This window comes from Mustela nivalis, assembly GCF_964662115.1.
Source record: "Mustela nivalis genome assembly, chromosome: 7".
NCBI lineage: Eukaryota > Metazoa > Chordata > Mammalia > Carnivora > Mustelidae > Mustela > Mustela nivalis.
Window position 1 is genome coordinate 74602891 of NC_139026.1, and position 6916 is coordinate 74609806.

A 6916-nucleotide genomic window follows, 5' to 3' on the forward strand; every position below is an offset into this window, starting at 1 on the left:
GTCATTCACCAAATGGTACACTTGTTACAGTCCGTGAAACATTATTATCCAAAGTCCATATAGTTTATGTCAGGGTTCACTCTTGGAGATGTATATTCCATGGCTTTGAACAAACCTACAGACACATATTTCCACCATTCTCGTGTGCAACACATTTCACTCCCTTAAAAATTCCATGGTTTTCATTTTAAGGCTGTAACTGAAGATGGAACTAGAGGCAACAGATGACATTTATAAGAAAGTCCATTTTAATTCCCAAAAAGGAAGAACCTTTTGAACAGGTTTTCTATAATTGGAATCAACAATGTTAAAGTTACTTCGTCTTGATAATGAAGAAAAATAAAAGTTGGGGCTGAATTATCCAAATCCAAGTTACTGGGACACAGCATAATGTGGAAATTGAGAGGGAAACTTAAGGCAGACTTATTTTAACGAAGAGTTTCCAACTTACCTATAGTGTTTAGGGGTCAATGTTGAAAGTATGGGAATTGCCCAATAAACCTGGGTTTCAGTGCGGGTTCAATCACTGATAACTGAGTTGGGGCAAGCTACCCAAGCCTCAATTTTCTTACCTATGGAACAGTGATAACAATGGAACCTCTTTGATGAGTGTTGTATAAACTGAGAAAATACAAAACTCAACACCATGCTTAGTCATAGCAGTAACTAACATTCAGATAGTGCTTACTGTTTCAGGGCTTTACATACTATTAACTCACTTAAATCACCTTTTCATAAGAGGCAGTGTTTGTCAACCTTGATGCTGTTGGCTCTTGGGGCCAAAATGATTCTGGACTGCCATATGTCGTATGATTAGCAGTGTCCCCAGCATGGGCCCATTAGATGCCTCTGACCCCTCCTCCTAGCTGGGTCAAACACAAACGTCTGCAGACCTGCCCCATGTCCCCCCGGGGAGCAAAATCACTGCTCTAAATTATTTGGATCCTTGTGTAAACATAGGTCCGTAGAGGTCACACAGCTAATAAGCAGCAGAGTTGGGATTCAGTCCAGATACTGCAGCTTCTTAATCCATCCCTGATCTTGAACACAGTGTACTACATTGCAGTAAATGTTAGTTACTGTAATATTTTTACATCTTTAGGATTTACTAAATATCAAAATCATTCATTTATAATCCAGCATGTTATGTTATGAAGGTATTATTCTGTATTCTAGAAAAGGAGACAAAGACAGCTGTCAAGTACCTTTCTCAGTCACATTTCCAAACTGACTCAATCTTGGTGTAATGATCCACATCTAGATGTAAGCAGGAAGATTTTAGAAGGTCGGGGAGAGACCAAGGATTCCCCAAACCGAGAAGTTACTTTGAGGCCAGAACATGCAGTAGGTGATTCCATAGAGTTTTACAGTTTTATTCAAGGTACTCACTGCGGGCGGAGAAGGCAGAGAATGGTCCATAGCCGCTGCATAGCTATTCTCTGCAAAATCCAGACCTTAGTCCTCTGACGTTATAGAACAAGGGATATACAGAAGAGCACTAGTGAGATCAAAGGGTTCCCATACACCTAATTGACAGCTAAGCTTTAATTAGAACTCCAGACACCACCTGTGCTTCAGGAAGAGGAAAGACTTCTTCGTTATCTCTAACAGATTTCCTAGGAGATCAAAACAAGCCTCTCCCATTCTGGACTTGGCGGGCATTTTTGAGGTATATATATCAGTCTCTAAGGGGCCTGGCATGTGTAGCCCCAAGAGAGGTCATTGAGCCTACATGAACAAGATGGAGGGCCAAAGATGGAGTCAGTATTGTCCGCACTTCTGCAAAAGGTATTCATTGTTCCAGCTTCTATGTGAATGCTGGATTTGCAATAAGCCAGTAGTTTCTAAGCTTGAACTTCAGGGACCAGTTTAAAAGTTTTTAAACTTCATGGGGTGCCTGACGGGCTCAGTCGGTGCCGTGTGACTCTTGATCTGGGGGTTGTGAGTTTCAGCCCCACACTGGGGTAGAGTTTACTTTGTCAGGGATGGGTAATGAGTACCTGTGTTGAGTGAGGTAGAGGTCTCAAGTTTTTATTTTGCCAAAAAAGGATGTGGAGGAAAAAATATATATTCTTACTATCATACGGACAAATAGGATTTTAATGGCAAGAGAATGGAAAGACCATAATCTTAAATTTATCAGCTATCATGGACCAAGAGCAGAAAAGCAAAACTGTTGGGATGGGGAGCCAAGAACTGGAAGAAGTCTGGGGTCCTTGATTTTTGTGGAGCTGTTACACTAGCTATTCAGTGCTTTTACATTACAAGGACACACACTCCTTGCACTGTTATTTTGGCTCTCTCTCTCCCAGCTAGCCAAAGCTCATTCTTAGTGACATACTGGGTAAGACTTGACTGGGCCCAATCAACCATAGGCAAAGTAATCTTTTGTCTAGTTGAGATACACACAAATAATAGTAATAAATCAAGAAAAAAACTGAGTCCTCACATATTCAACTGGGGCACCTTAGTTACTATTCTCTGAGGAAACACAGAAAATGAAACTGTTAACATTCTCTGGGAATAGATTAACACCTGCGTAGTTAATACAGAGATTCCCATATCCCGTAGGTCAATAGCCCAAATGCAAATGTAACAGTTTCGGGACTGACATAGTGTACTGAAAAATGGAATGTTATCTCGTATAATTTTAACATGGGAAGTATCCTCATTCCAAGCTCTTTTACAGAGAAGAAACTGAGACCCAAGTACTAATCTGATTTGCCTAAATGCAACCAAGTTATTTTGTGGATCTATTGGTTAGTTGGTACTCCTTCAAGCTGCCTAAAGCAAAACAAAAAGGAGGGAGAATTTATTTGTCTACCTCACTGAAAAGCCTATAAGCAAGACTATGTTGAGAAACAACAGAAAAAAATGTCACCAGGATTGTCAAGTTTCTCTCCAACTCTCCACTTAATTCTTGTCTTTTCTGTATATTTAGATTCTCAGGTTTTGTGGCGAATTGTCTACAGCAACTCCAATCTCAGATCCTCTTGTATTCAGCTCTAGTAAAGAACTGTACCTAGTGCTTTCCTAGAAACTCCAGGAAAATATTTCTTTGGATCTTATTGCATTTCACTGCATTTCACTGATGAAATACACATTCCCCGAACCTATCTCCTGGGTCTGGGAGGTGCAGTGCTCTCATTGACTAATGACTTGGCTTTTCTGGAGCCAAAGCCCATTAACTGAGAGAGGTGAAAGGGGTGGGTCCCAGAAGAAATTTAAGTTATGATTGCCGTATAACTACTGGGGGAAATGTGTGCTAGATGAAAAAAACAATAAATGTCTTCCAATTTTGACACACAATTTCTAATCCTTTCCATGATCCCATTTTGTTGCCTGGCATTACTGTCCCCCAGTAACTATCTAATAAATGTTTTCAGTTTTATCTGGATTCTGCCTTAGAGGAAGTTTTTAGGTCAAATGCAGACCTTCTAAGGGGAAAGCCACTACATTTTCCATTCTAGAATCTGGTTCATTTTTGGTTCCTGTTATTGAAACTCCCACATAGAAACATTAGTCATTTCTTTAGAAGACTGTGAGGTCAAAGGAAAGTAGGAACCCTTTATGTAGTTCTAGAGCAAACACGTCTATGTGAACAAAATTGAGCAGAGAATTAACACAGAGGAAGTCATAATACAATAAATTAGCCAATAAACAGATGTTTATTGAGTATAAATAACTCTTTAGTATAAATAACTCTTGTTTAGTTTAAATAACTCTTCTAGTTGCTGTGGAAAGTCAGAAGACATAGTCCATGACTTCAGGAAAATCAGACCTTTAGAAGTGCAGTAGTGCAACAGATGTATGTTGAGTACTTCCTGTTGAGTACAGGAAGTATGCCTGTGCCCAAATGTTACACTTGCGGAGTCACGGCCCTTCTCTCTTCATCCCTGTGATCAGAAATAAGAGATGCTTTACTTTAAAATGTAGTGAATAAAGATATAAATGAGAGTGCTTGTAGAAGATGACTTTATAAATTATAAAACTGGGATGCCTGGCTGGTTTAGTCGGAGAAGCATGTGACTCTTAATCTCGGATTGTGAGTTCGAGTCCCAGCTTGGGTGTGGAGATTGCTTAAATAAATAAACTTAAGGCGCCTGGGTGGCTCAGTGGGTTAAGCCACTGCCTTGGGCTTGGGTCTTGATCTCAGGGTCCTGGGATCAAGTTCCGCATTGGGCTCTCTGCTCAGCAGGGGGCCTGCTTCCCTTCCTCTCTCTCTGCCTGCCTCTCTGCCTAGTTGTGATCTCTCTCTGTTAAATAAATGAATAAAATCTTTAAAAAAAAAATAAATAAAAATAAACTTAAAAATAAATTATAAAACCCTACAGAGGTACATTATTATCATAATACAACAGTAGAATGGTAAAATCCCAAGTTCCATGACAGTTCTGAACAGTAAATCTTTATGGCCTGAAAGACACCTTATGGAGATGATTCAGAAAAGGATATTGAAATGAATAGAAAGAATTATGAATAACCCAATAGCATGACTGAAAAAAAAAAAGATGTTGAACATGCCTCCACCCTAAACCAGGACAATTTTTAAATGAATGAAAACTTTAAATGCAAAAAGAAAAAAAATAGTAAGTTGTAAAAAAACATATGAAGTATATTCCTTTATTACCTTGAACTTGGAAGGACCTTTCTAAGTCTCCAAATCTGGAGTCATTAAAGAAAAGACTGGTTCACTTCAACCACAGAGAAAAGAACTGCCTGCCTGGAAAAACAACATAAGCAAAATCAAAAGGCAACAATAAATGGGAAGGAAAATATCAACACAGAATATAGGCAGAGTGTGAATCTCCCTCTAAGGACTTCTTAGAAATTGAATTTTTAAATGCCATTGAAAAATAAAGGGATAAGAATAGACATCTCACTTAGAAGGAAGCACCTTATTATGAAATATTTGAAAAAATTCTCAACTTCTTATGTAAGAAGCACAAGTTGAAAGTATGCTGACAGAGGCACCTGGGTGGCTCAGCTGGTTAAGCATCTGCCTTTGGCTCAGGTTATGACCCTGCGGTCCTGGGATGGAGCCGCTCATCAGGCTCCCTGCTTCTCCTTCTTTCTTCTCTCTTCCTCTCCTCCCACTCAGGCTCACTCTCTCTCTCTCAAATAAATAAAATCTTTTTTTTTAAAGGTATGCTGACATACAACTTTTCACTTAATTGAGGAAATCCAAATGTTTGGTAACACACTCTAATCCTATGCCTGGAGCATGAAGTGAAACTATGGTGGGCAGTTGAGCAAATTATCAAAATTTAAAAGCAAATACCTTTCATTCATATCGCCCTCGCCCCGCAAGGACGACAAGACGCCCTGGTTCGGATGCATCTTCTCTCTCTTCTTTCTCTCTCTTTCTCTCTATTTCCGCAAGTCTACACACTTATATACGCTTACATGACCAATCAGCGAACGGGGTACAGGAGGGAGCGAATCAGGCTGTGCACCTAAACGAACAACTTCGCTAGCAACCAATGCTGTTTACTTCCTCTTAGGGCGTTCCGCTTAGTCTCACGAGGCAATCCTAACCTGGCAACTAGCCAGGTGCCATCTTTTAATGGCGGAGGCCGCCCTGGCCAGGGGCCTGCCTCCGACACATTCAGAAGTTGTGTTTTCAGGAATGAATTCTACATATTCGCATAAGAATGACATGATGTATATTTTAGCTTAGCCTGGTGGCATTGTTTATAATAGCACAAGGCAGAAAACAATTGAAATGTCTATCAGTAGAGGACTGTTGGAAGTATATCTATACACTCAGTGGAATATTATTCCATAGAGTAAAAGGATGACCATGCTTTCCAAATAGCCATAAAGAAAGATGGACTGATAAGTGAAAAGAATAGTCCACAGAAAAATGGAGGGAAAAAGAAGGACCATCTGTACCTCAATGTTCATAGCAGCAATGGCCACAGTCACCAAACTGTGGAAGGAGCCAAGATGCCCTTCAACAGATGAATGAATAAAAAAGATATGGTTCATATACACAAGAGAGTATTACTCAACCATCAGGAAGGATGAATATCCAACTTTTGTATCAACATGGAGGAGACTATGCTGAGTGAAATAAATCAAGCAGAGAGAGTCAATTATCATATGGTTTCACTTACTTGTGGAGCATAAGGAATAACACGGAGGACATTGGGAGATGGAGAGGAGAAGTGAGTTGCGGGAAATCGGAGGGGAAGACAAACCCCGAGAGACTGTGAATGCTGAGAGGATTTTGTGGGGGAGGAGGATGGAGGGTTGGGTGAGCCTGGTGATGGGTATTAAAGAGGGCACTATTGCATGGAGCACTGGCTGTGGTGTATAAACAATGAATCTTGGAACACTGAAAAAATAAAATAAAATTTAAAAAAATAAATAAAAAAGAAAAGAAAAACGTAGGGAGAAAAAGAACATATTTTATCTTTGCATGTATACTGAGACACTATGAAAAAGCCAATGTATCTTTAGAGCTAATGGGTGGTAGCTGGGGAAGATGGAGTGGTAAGAAGCTGGGCATGAGGAAGGGAACATTTTAGGGTATTATATTTATACCTTATGGTTTTGAAGCAGGCAAATGTACTACTTATTAAAGTTTTAAAAATAAAAAATGCTAAACATTGCTTTCAATAAAAAATAAAGCTGTAATGATCAAAAAAGAAAAAAATTGTTTTCAATGTAAAACAAAATAGCAAGAACATTAAAATCTTTAGAAATCCTGATGAATTAATTTTGTCTTTTTTCTTTTTTGAGAGAGAGACCTCATGAGTGCACGTGCCCGTGTGGAGGAGTGGGAGTGGGGATGGAGAAGCAGAGAGAAATTTACGCAGGCTCTTTGCTTGATCTCATGGGGCTCGATCTCACGACCCCCAAATCATGACCTGAGCTGAAATCAAGCCAGATGTTTAACTGACCCAGGCAC

At 39.6% G+C, this 6916-nt stretch overlaps 1 long non-coding RNA gene across 1 annotated transcript; it reads right to left on the minus strand.

Annotated features, from left to right (window-relative positions):
• Positions 1-3649: 3649 nt before the first annotated feature.
• LOC309870370 lies at positions 3650-5416 on the minus strand. The gene is made up of 3 exons (XR_014314540.1): positions 5282-5416; positions 4631-4723; positions 3650-3896 (listed from the first exon to the last, which is right to left on the minus strand). It is a non-coding gene; the product is annotated as an uncharacterized lncRNA (long non-coding RNA).
• Between the last annotated feature and the right edge of the window lie 1500 nt (positions 5417-6916).